This window comes from Amblyraja radiata, chromosome 28, assembly GCF_010909765.2.
Source record: "Amblyraja radiata isolate CabotCenter1 chromosome 28, sAmbRad1.1.pri, whole genome shotgun sequence".
Taxonomy (NCBI): Eukaryota; Metazoa; Chordata; class Chondrichthyes; order Rajiformes; family Rajidae; genus Amblyraja; species Amblyraja radiata.
This window is the reverse complement of record NC_045983.1, coordinates 24,067,415-24,077,797: the sequence shown is the minus strand read 5'-3', so window position 1 is coordinate 24,077,797 and position 10,383 is coordinate 24,067,415. Positions and strand designations below refer to the sequence as shown.

The following is a 10,383-nucleotide window of genomic DNA, read 5'->3' as shown; positions in this document are numbered from 1 at the left end:
ACAAGGAATAGAAACCCAGCCTACACAACTTCCTATAGCTCAGACCCTCTAGTCCTGGCAACATCCTCGTAAATCTTCTCTGAACCTTTTCAAGCTTGACAATATCTTTCCTATAACATTGTGCCCAGAACTGAACACAATACTCTAAATGTGGTAGACACAAAATGTTGGAGTAACTCAACGGGATAGGCAGCATCTCTGGAGAGAAGGAATGGGTGGTTTCGGGTCAAGCACCTTCTTCTGTCTTGACTCAAAACGTCACCCATTCCTTCTCTCCAGAGATGCTGTCTGTCCCGCTGAGTTACTCCAGCATTTTGTGTCTACCTTCGATTTAAACCAGCATCCGCAGTTCTTTCCTACACTCTAAATGCAGTCGTACCAACATCTTATACAACTGCAACATGACCTCCCAACTTCTATACTCAATACTCTGACTGATGAAGGCCAATGTGCCAAACGCCTTTTTGAACACCTTATCTACCTGCAACTCATAGAAACATAGAAACATAGAAATTAGGTGCAGGAGTAGGCCATTCAATATGATCATGGCTAATCATCCAACTCAGTATCCTGTACCTGCCTTCTCTCCATACCCTCTGATCCCCTTAGCCACAAGGGCCACATCTAACTCCCTCTTAAATATAGCCAATGAACTGGCCTCGACTACCCTCTGTGGCAGAGAGTTCCAGAGATTCACCACTCTCTGTGTGAAAAAAGTTCTTCTCATCTCGGTTTTAAAGGATTTCCCCCTTATCCTTAAGCTGTGACCCCTTGTCCTGGACTTCCCCAACATCGGGAGCAATCTTCCTGCATCTAGCCTGTCCAACCCCTTAAGAATTTTGTAAGTTTCTATAAGATCCCCTCTCAATCTCCTAAATTCTAGAGAGTATAAACCAAGTCTATCCAGTCTTTCTTCATAAGACAGTCCTGACATCCCAGGAATCAGTCTGGTGAACCTTCTCTGCACTCCCTCTATGGCAATAATGTCCTTCCTCAGATTTGGAGACCAAAACTGTACGCAATACTCCAGGTGTGGTCTCACCAAGACCTTGTACAACTGCAGTAGAACCTCCCTGCTCCTATACTCAAATCCTTTTGCTATGAAAGCTAACATACCATTCGCTTTCTTCACTGCCTGCTGCACCTGCATGCCTACTTTCAATGACTGGTGTACCATGACACCCAGGTCTCGCTGCATCTCCTCTTTTCCTAGTCGGCCACCATTTAGATAATAGTCTGCTTTCCTGTTTTTGCCACCAAAATGGATAACCTCACATTTATCCACATTATACTGCATCAGCCAAACATTTGCCCACTCACCCAGCCTATCCAAGTCACCTTGCAGTCTCCTAGCATCCTCCTCACATCTAACACTGCCCCCCAGCTTAGTGTCATCCGCAAACATGGAGATATTGCCTTCAATTCCCTCATCCAGATCATTAATATATATTGTAAATAGCTGGGGTCCCAGCACTGAGCCTTGCGGTACCCCACTAGCCACTGCCTGTCATTGTGAAAAGGACCCGTTTACTCCTACTCTTTGCTTCCTGTTTGCCAGCCAGTTCTCTATCCACATCAATACTGAACCCCCAATGCCGTGTGCTTTAAGTTTGTATACTAATCTCTTATGTGGGACCTTGTCGAAAGCTTTCTGGAAGTCCAGATACACCACATCCACTGGTTCTCCCCTATCCAAGCTACTAGTTACATCCTCGAAGAATTCTATAAGATTCGTCAGACATGATTTACCTTTTGTAAATCCATGCTGACTTTGTCCAATGATTTCACCACTTTCCAAATGTGCTGCTATCCCATCTTTAATAACTGACTCTAGCAGTTTCCCCACTACCGATGTTAGACTAACTGGTCTGTAATTCCCCGTTTTCTCTCTCCCTCCCTTCTTTAAAATGGGGTTACGTTTGCTACCCGCCAATTCTCAGGAACTACTCCAGAATCTAAAGAGTTTTGAAAGATTATTACTAATGCATCCACTATTTCTGGAGCTACTTCCTTAAGTACTCTGGGATGCAGCCTATCTGGACCTGGGGATTTATCGGCCTTTAATCCATTCAATTTACCCAACACCACTTCCCGGCTAACCTGGATTTCACTCAATTCCTCCAACTCCTTTGACCCGCGGTCCCCTGCTATTTCCGGCAGATTATTTATGTCTTCCTTAGTGAAGACGGAACCAAAGTAGTTATTCAATTGGTCCGCCATATCCTTGTTCCCCATGATCAACTCACCTGTTTCTGACTGCAAGGGACCTACATTTGTTTTAACTAATCTCTTTCTTTTCACATATCTATAAAAACTTTTGCAGTCAGTTTTTATGTTCCCTGCCAGTTTTCTTTCATAATCTATTTTTCCTTTCCTAATTAAGCCCTTTGTCCTCCTCTGCTGGTCTATGAATTTCTGAATTTCTGAATTTCTCCCAGTATGCTGTTTTTACTGGCTAATTTGTACGCATCATCCTTCACTTTGATACTATCCCTGATTTCCCTTGTTATCCACGGATGCACTACCTTCCCTGATTTATTCTTTTGCCAAACTGGGATGAACAATTTTTGTAGTTCATCCATGCAGTCTTTAAATGTCTTCCATTGCATATCCACCGTCAACCCTTTTAGAATTAATTGCCAGTCAATCTTGGCCAATTCACGTCTCATACCCTCAAAGTTACCTTTCTTTAAGTTCAGAACCATTGTTTCTGAATTAACAATGTCACTCTCCACCCTAATGAAGAACTCAACCATATTATGGTCACTCTTGCCCAAGGGGGCACGTACAACAAGACTGCTAACTAACCCTTCCTCATTACTCAATACCCAGTCTAAAATAGCCTGCTCTCTCGTTGGTTCCTCTACATGTTGATTTAGATAACTATCCCGCATACATTCCAAGAAATCCTCTTCCTCAGCACCCCTGCCAATTTGATTCACCCAATCTATATGTAGATTGAAGTCACCCATTATAACTGTTTTGCCTTTGTCGCACGCATTTCTAATTTCCTGTTTGATACCATCTCCAACTTCACTACTACTGTTAGGTGGCCTGTACACAACACCCACCAGCGTTTTCTGCCCCTTAGTGTTTCGCAGCTCTACCCATACCGATTCCACATCCTCCAAACTAATGTCCTTCCTTTCCATTGCGTTAATCTCCTCTCTAATCAGCAACGCTACCCCACCTCCTTTTCCTTTCTCTCTATCCTTCCTGAATATTGAATATCCCTGGATGTTCAGCTCCCAGCCTTGGTCACCCTGGAGCCATGTCTCCGTGATCCCAACTATATCATAGTCATTAATAGCTATCTGCACATTCAACTCATCCACCTTATTACGAATGCTCCTTGCATTGAGACACAAAGCCTTCAGGCTTGTTTTTACAACACTCTTACCCCTTATACAATTATGTTGAAAAGTGGCCCTTTCTGATTTTTGCTCTGTTTTTGTCTGCCTGCCACTTTTATTTTTCACCTTGCTACCTATTGCTTCTACCCTCATTTTACACCCCTCTGTCTCTACGCTCACACATTTAAGAAACCCTTTCCCTTTAACTCCATCCTCCACTATCCCATTCGACACCCCACCCCCCTTATTCAGTTTAAAACCACCCGTGTAGCAGTGGCAAACCTGCCTGCCAGAATGCTGGTCCCACACCTGTTAAGATGCAATCCGTCCCTTTTGTACAGTTCCCCCTTACCCCAAAACAGATCCCAGTGATCTAAAAAATCTAAATCCCTGCCCTGTGCACCAGTTCCTCAGCCACACGTTCAGGTCCCGTATCTCCCTGTTCCTGCTCTCGCCAGCACGAGGAACTGGAAGCAAACCGGAGATAACAACCCTGGAGGTCCTGCTTTTCAGCATTTTTCCGAGCTCTCTAAAATCACGCTGCAGAATATTCATCCCCTTCTTTCCGACATCGTTTGTGCTGACATGCACTACCACTTCCGGATGTTCACCTTCGCCCTTGAGGATTTTCTGCACTCTGTCCGTGACATCCTGGATCCTGGCACCAGGAAGGCATACACCATCCTCGCATCCTGTCTGTTGCCGCAGAAACCCCTGTCCGTACCTCTCACAATGCAGTCTCCCACTACAATGGCGTTGCCTGCCTTAGGCCTTTTTGGTTTTGGCTCAACAGCCCTATTCGCATCACAAGCCAGTCCGTCGCCCAGTGTAAACACCTCTTCTGTCCCGACAGCTTCTAAGTGGGTGAACCTGTTCACAAGAGGTACAACACCCGGGGACGTTGGCATTCCATGCTTCCCTCCCGTTCTCACTGTCTCCCACCTTCTCTCTTCCAGTACCTTAGGTGTAACAATCGTACTGTAGGACTTGTCGAGGAACGACTCCGTTTCTCGGACGAACCGGAGGTCATCCACTTGCTTCTCCAGTTCCCCAACACGGCCCTTCAGGAGCTCTACCTGGATGCACTTCTCGCATTTGTAGCAGCCAGAGGCACTAGCAGTGTCCTTGACCTCCCACATACTGCAAGCATCGCACTGAATCAGCTTGCCTGACATTGCCTTCTTTCGTCTCTTCTCCGAAGACTCTCGAGCCAAAGACTCACACTTTTCTCACAGGGCACTTCGCTCACTCACTGCCGCTCGCTAAGAGCAGTCTTGCTTAAATTGACTGATAAATTGCCTGATTTACCAATTTACAAACCAAATTCCTCAGTTTTCAACTGTTTTCCCAGCACGGACTCACTTCTCTCCTCCCACTTGGGCTAGAGCCAATCAGTCATATCTCTTGCTAAACTCCTGCTGCTGTTGCTCCCAAAGCTACAGCAGTTCTGAGTCAAGTCTGCCTGTCCTTGGCCTCTACTTTAACTGTTTTCACTTCTCTCCTCCCACTTGGGCTAGAGCCAATCAGTCGTATCTCTTGCTAAGCTCCTGCTGCTGTTGCTCCCAAACTACAGCAGTTCTGAGTCAAGTCTGCCTGTCCTTGGCCTCTACTTTAACTGTTTTCACTTCTCTCCTCCCACTTGGGCTAGAGCCAATCAGTCGTATCTCTTGCTAAACGCCTGCTGCTGTTACTCCCAAAACTACAGCAGTTCTGAGTCAAGTCTGCCTGTCCTTGGCCACTACTTTAACTGTTTTCACTTCTCTCCTCCCACTTGGGCTAGAGCCAATCAGTCGTATCTCTTGCTAAACTCCTGCTGCTGTTGCTCCCAAATCTACAACAGTTCTGAGTCAAGTCTGCCTGTCCTTGGCCTCTACTTTAACGACCTTCAAGGAGCCATGCACCTGCACTCCTAGATCCCTCTGCTCCACATCACTCTTCAGAGGCCTGCCTTTCACTGTGTAGATTCTGCCCTTGTTAGAAGTCCCAAAATGCAACATCTCACATTTCTCAGCATTAAATTCCATCAACCATTCCTCAGCCCACCTGGCCAATCGATCAAGATCCTGCAGCAAATTTTTACAACCATCTTCACTTTCTGCAAAACCACCTACTTTTGTATCATCAGCAAACTTGCTAATCTTGCTCTGTATGTTCTCATCCAAATAATTAATGTAGATGACAAACAGTAATAGGGCCAGCATCGGACCCTCTACTAAGATCTGGCCCCTACTTCATTCGCCTCCACAGTTGCGACTTGGCCCGCTACATTCCTTCAGCCGGTACACAAAATTGCTGGAGAAACTCAGCAGGTGCAGCAGCATCTATGGAGCGAAGGAAATAGGCGACGTTTCGGGCCGAAACCCTTCTTCAGACTGATGGGGGGTGGGGGGGGGGGGGGGGGGGAGAAGGTAGTAAAAGGGGAGTAGTCGTAGTACCCCGAGGGCGGGCGGATGGGAGGGTGGGAGGAGACAGCTAGAGGGTTGAGGAAGGGGAGGAGACAGCAAGGACTAGCAAAATTGGGAGAATTCAATGTTAATGCCATCCGGACGCAAGGTCCCCAGACGGAATATGAGGTGCTGTTCCTCCAATTTCCGCTGTTGCTCACTCTGGCAATGGAGGAGACCCAGGACAGAGAGGTCGGATTGGGAATGGGAGGGGAAATGCAACACCTGTCCCTTCACCTCCCCCCTCAACTCCATTCAAGGACCCAAGCAGTCGTTCCAGGTGCGACAAAGGTTCACCTGTATCTCCTCCAACCTCATCTACTGCATCCGCTGCTCTAGATGTCAGCTGATTTACATCGGGGAGACTAAGCGTAGGTTGGGCGATCGTTTCGCCGAACACCTCCGCTCAGTCCGCAAAAACCTACCTGAACTCCCAGTGGCTCAGCACTTCAACTCCCCCTCCCATTCCCAATCCGACCTCTCTGTCCTGGGTCTCCTCCATTGCCAGAGAGAGCAACAGTGGAAATTGGAGGAACAGCACCTCATATTCCGCCTGGGGACCTTGCGTCCGGAAGGCATTAACATTGAATTCTCCCAATTTTGCTAGCCCTTGCTGTCTCCTCCCCTTCCTTAACCCTCCAGCTGTCTCCTCCCACCCTCCCACCCTCGGGCTCCTCCCCCTCCTCCCCTTTTCCTTCTTTCTCCCACCCCCCATCAGTCTGAAGAAGGGTTTCGGCCCGAAACGTCGCCTATTTCCTTCGCTCCATAGATGCTGCTGCACCCGCTGAGTTTCCCCAGCAATTTTGTGTACCTTCGATATTCCAGTATCTGCAGTTCCCTTTTGAACACATTCCTTCAGCCGTTCGTTTATTGTTTTATGCTCAAAATTCCAGCATCTGCAGTCTCTTATGTATCCACAAGTGAGTAACTAACTTTGTAGTGTACGGAACAACCCGAGAACTCCCCCCCCCCTTGCAATCAGTCTGAAGGAGTCCCGATCCGAAACGTCACCTATCAATTTTCTTCTTCAAGCATGCTTTTTAAAAACGTATTTAAAAAAAAAAATCTTTATTCAGAATAAAATATATAAAACATAATGCAACACAAGAGCAAAGACTTTTTCCAAAATAAAACTTTATTCAGAGGGAATTTAAAAAAAAAAAAATATATATATATATATATATATGCAAAGCGTAATACAAGAGCAGTGCAAATACTTCTCTGCGGATCCTGTGGTCTCCAGGCATGCTGTCTGACTCATCTTTGGTCTGACCCGCTGAGTTACTCCAGCACGTTAAGTGTCGCTCAGCTGAGAACTGCCTCGCACTTTGAGGGCAGCGATGTATGACTCATCGGCACCAGCAGGTGGCGGCCTCGCCACATTTGATTGGCTGCACCTTGCCGCGCTGTTTATTCCGATTGGATGGCAACCGCGCAGCATGATCTCGATTGGTCACAAAGATGGCCAATCACAAATCAGCTGGTAGCCGTTGCACCTCCCGATTGGTGAGAATGGAGCGGCAGCCGTTCCACTGACCAATTGGAGGTCGGCGTTCTGATTTGTGGCTCTTGATTGGCCTAGCGGGAGGCGCGACGGTCTTGATGGTGATTGGCGGGAGGCGGCGCCGGGGCTGATTGGTGCGTTGGCGCCCATCGCCATGTTGTGTCGCTGCGAGGAACGAAGCGGGGCCTTGGGGGGAAGGTGGAAACTGTGAGTAACACAAACAGGGCGATGCAATGTAATGCAATACACTGACGGCGGGGAGATCCACCGAGGCTCGGGCGGAAACGAAAAATAATGTGGGAGGTGGGGAGGAGAAAGTAAACAGCGCAAGAGGGGAGGCGGAGAAGGAGAATAAACGGGGACGTGGGTAGGAAGGAACTGCAGGTGCTGGTTTACACCGAAGATAGACACAAAATGCTGGAGTAACTCAACGGGACAGGCAGCATCTCTGGAGAGAAGGTATGGGTGACGTTTCGGGTCGAGACGGCACCATCCCTTCTCTCCAGAGATGCTGCCTGCCCCGCTGTTACTCTGGCATGTTGTGTCTATTTTGGGTATGAATGTGGGTGGGCGGGAAGACGGCAGGGAAAGGAGAGGAATGAGTAATTAAAGTAGTTGGAGTTAAATAGGGGCAAACGTTGGAGAGAGTAGCTAATAGTGAGGTCTGCACAGAACTAAATTATCTGTCTCGGCCCGAGACGTCACCCATTCCTTCTCTCCAGAGATGTTGCCTGTCCCGCTGAGTTACTCCAGCATTTTGTGTCTAACTTCGGTGCAAACCAGTATCTGCAGTTTCTTCCTACACACTTCGTATGCACTAGATAGAATGGACGAGAATGAGTTGGGGGCGTGAGAGGAAAGAGCAAATAGTGGATTGGAAGTGGGAAAGTAAAATGGGAGAGCAAGTAGTGAAGGGTAAATATAGAAACAAGGAGCTACATATGTTGGTTTACAAATTCTCCAGCACGTTGTGCCTTTTAACTCAGCGGGTCAGGCAGCATCTCTGCAGAACATGAATAGGTGACATTTCGAGTCGGGACCATTCTTCAGACTCGGGGATAGCCCCGAAACGTCACCTACCCATGATCTCCAGAGATGCTGACTGTCTGACCTGCTGAGTTACTCCAGCACTTTATCATTTTTGTGGAGGGTAAATAGTTGGCAGAGGCAGGCTGAGAATGGGTGGGAGGGGGGGGAGAAGAAGAATGTAGACTTTGATGGCATAGTGGATGAGTCTCTGGATTGATACCAAGAGGCTTGGTCTAATGATCAGGTAACACGTTCGACTTCTACTTGAATTAAATCTGGAATTGAAAGTTATTTTTTGGTTATGTTGATTGTGAATGTTTACATTGGTCGGAATATTGATCGATCTTGAGATGGATTGTGTATAAAGTAAATATTGAAAATAATTTGTATACTGTAGGTGGATTGAAAGCGCCCTGGATATCCTGGGCTAGTGAATAATAATACAGATATATTGTAAGAAATCAAAAATTGTTGAATATTCTCAACATTTTAGTCGTCATCAATTGAGAAAGAAGTTGTAATCTTTGACAAATGTTAATCCTATTTCTGTCTCCAAGATGCTGACCTGTTGTGATTTCTGGCATCTGCCAAGTCTCTATTGTATTTTGATTTTTGTAAAGGAGTTAACATCTTGGATGCCAGAGGCAGAAGAGTAATATCTTGGATAGAGTGGGGAATCATCAAACTTGGAGTTTTAAGGGGTACATTTTTCCACACAAGGTTGAAATTGTCTGGAGTAAGCTGTCAGAGTAGGTGACAGGAGTGGTTTCAATTAAAATGTTTAAAATATATTTGGACAGGTACTTGGGAAAAGCATAGAAGGATGCAGTCTAATGCAGGCAAGGAGGACGAGCCTGGATGTGCATTGTAATCGGCATGGATGAGATGGGCTGAAAGGGCTCAATTCTCTGCTGCATGGTTCTATGACTGTAAAAATGTAATCTAATGATATGCATGTGTTTACATAGAGTTTAATATTTAATGTTTTGCACTCTGATTTAGTATACAGTACAGAGTACAGAATGTGCATTGTAAATGCGGCTTGAGGATTAATGTAATAGGAATTCTAGAGTATTTCTTGGATGATCCTCCTGGATTCCATGCTATTGTACTAGAGTTTTTTGTGGCTGGCATCTCAGTGGCGAGTCTGGGCTGCTTGGGCGATAGAGCATCAAACTTTTAATCTGAGGGTCCAGGGTTCAGATCTTTGTCAGACATTGTGTTAAGGGTGGTGCAGTTAGCAGAGCTGCTGCCTCTCAGTGCCAGAGACCCAGATTCGATCCTGACTTTGGACGCTGTCAGTGTGGAATTTACGCTTTCTTGCTCTGGTTTTCTCGCTTATTTAGTTCAGTTTAGATACAGTGTGGAAATAGGCCCTTTGGCCCACCAGTTCAGCACCGACCAATGATACCCGCACATTAACACTGCCCTACATACAATTTTACATTTGAGCCAAGCCAATTAGCCTACAAACTTGTACGTCTTTGGAGAGTGAGAGGAAACCGACGGTCTCGGAGATAACCCACGCAGGTCACAAGGAGAACATACAAACTCCGTACAAACAAGCACCCGCAGTCAAGATCGAGCCCAGGTCTCTGCCGCTGTAAAGCAGAGGCTCTACTGCCATACCACTGTGGTACCCTCAATGACATGCAGGTTTTGTAAGTTAATTGGCCTCTGAGGGGGCAAAAAGTGCATCTGATGTGGATGAGAAAGTGGGATAACATGGGACTAGTGTGAACAAGTTGGTGTGGACTCGTATTTCCATGTAGTATATCTAAAATCTATTGTTATAGATTCCACAAGAGTGTGGGATATGGGTATTTTTTGGAAGGGATATGGGTGTTGCTGGCTAGACAACCTGAAGGTCATGAACTATCCATTCTCAAGCCTTTTTACTTCTAAATTTTTGACGTTTTAGATTATAGAGGAAGCAACATGTTGGATGTCAGTTGTATCCATTCAGGCAAGTAGACAGCAGTGCATCACCCCATGCACTACTACATTTTATGTTGAAGGCATTCAGAATCACTGCACAGAATCAAGATTCTGT

At 46.3% G+C, this 10,383-nt stretch overlaps 1 protein-coding gene across 3 annotated transcripts in view; it reads left to right on the top strand.

Annotated features, from left to right (window-relative positions):
• Positions 1-7,432: 7,432 nt before the first annotated feature.
• The window catches only part of mtmr4 (myotubularin related protein 4), a 94,608-nt gene continuing 91,657 nt past the window's right edge, over positions 7,433-10,383 (top strand). The window contains exon 1 of one of the 3 annotated variants that reach the window (XM_033046104.1): positions 7,433-7,508. The gene's annotated coding sequence lies outside the window, so the exon portion shown is untranslated. Of the gene's footprint in view, positions 7,598-10,383 lie in introns of all 3 variants that reach the window. The other 2 variants (XM_033046111.1, XM_033046106.1) reach the window with 2 other exon arrangements.